The sequence below is a fragment of the Nannospalax galili genome, unplaced genomic scaffold (genome assembly GCF_000622305.1).
Source record: "Nannospalax galili isolate Female #2095 unplaced genomic scaffold, S.galili_v1.0 scaffold52, whole genome shotgun sequence".
Classification (NCBI taxonomy): Eukaryota; Metazoa; Chordata; class Mammalia; order Rodentia; family Spalacidae; genus Nannospalax; species Nannospalax galili.
In genome coordinates this window covers 7,486,070-7,487,833 of record NW_008334003.1, presented here as the reverse complement: position 1 = coordinate 7,487,833, position 1,764 = coordinate 7,486,070, and positions in this window count along the sequence as shown.

Sequence of the window (1,764 nt, the reverse complement as noted above, 5' to 3'; positions counted from 1 at the left end):
AACAGAAATAAAAATGACAGGATTCAATAAACATCTTCCATTAGTAACTTTCGATATCAATGAACTGAACACCCCACTCAAAAGACACAGACTAGTTGAATGGATTAAGAAAAAAACCCCATCTTTTTGTTGTCTGCAAGAAACCCATATCACTTTCAAGGACAGACATGATCTTAAAGTAAAAGGATGGAAAAAAATATGCCAAGAAAATAGTACTAAGAAAAAAAGCAGGTGTAGCAATTCCAATATCTGACAAAATATACTTTAAACTAAAACTAATCAGAAGAGATAAAGAAGGCCACTTCATTCTGATCAAAGAAACAATAAATCAAGAAGATATTACAATCATGAACATATATTCACCAAACTCTGGTGCACCCAACTTCATAAAAAAAAAAATACTACAGGACTTTAAGACCCAGATTAATCCCAACTCATTAAGAGTATGGGACTTATTTCAATACCACACTGTCTCCATTAGGTAGGACAACAGGGCAGAGAGTTAACAGAGAGACATCTGAATTAAACAATACCATAATATCAAATGGACTTAACAGACATCTACCGAGTATTCCACCCAAGCACCAAAGGACATATTTTCTACTCAGCACCCAATGGAACCTTCTCCAAAATCATATACTGGGGCACAAAACAAACCTCAACAAATGCAAAAAGATTGAAATAATTCTGTGCATTCTATGAGAATACAGTGCCATAAAGCTTACAATCAACACCAGAAGAAGCCCTAATCACCACATGACCACATGGAGATTAAACAACACATACCTGAATGGTGAATGGGTAAAAAGAGAAATTAAGAAAGAAATAAAAGTATTACTGGAAATAAATGAAAGGGACAATACAACACAACAAAACCTCTGGCGAATGCTGAAAGTGGTCCTTAGAAGGAAGTTTATAGCTCTAAGTGCCTACATCAAAAATTTGGAAAGAACACAAATAAGTGACTTAACGTTGCAACTCAACACACTTGAAAAGCAACAGCAAATGAAACCCAAAACCAGCAGACAAGAAGAAATAACAAAAATCAGGGCAGAAAATAATGAAATTGAAATAAAAAATATAATACAAAGAATCAACAATTCCAAGAGCTGATTCTTTGAAAAGATGAAAAAGATCAAGAGACCGCTAGTCCAGTTAACCAAAAGAAAGAAAGAGCACCTCCAAATCAACAAAATCAGACACGAAAGGGGAACTATCACAACAGACACCAGAAAGATACAGAACATTATAAGGGAATACTTTTAAAACATTATAAGGGAATACGTTAAAAACATATATGCTACCAAATTTGAAAACCTAAAAGAAATGGATGGATATCTAAAGGCCTGGGAACCACCAAAACTTACTACTTAATTTATTCTAAAAATAGAAATGGAGGGAAAATTTCCAAATTCCTTCTATGAAGCCAGCATCACTCTCATACCAAAGCCTGGTAAGGATACAACCAAAAAAGAAAACTATAGACCCATATCCTTAATGAACATAGATGCAAAAATTCTCAACAAGATACTTGCAAACCACATACAGACACATCAAAAAGATCATTCACCATGGTCAAGTAGGCTTTATCCCAGAGATGCAGGGATGGTTCAATATGCATAAGTCAATTAACATCATAAACCATATAAATGGGCTCAAAGTTAAGAACCACATGGTCATCTCAACAGATGTAGAGAAGGCCTTTGACAAAATTCAACGTGAATTTATGTTAAATGTCCTTGAGGGAATTGAGCTGGAACAAAT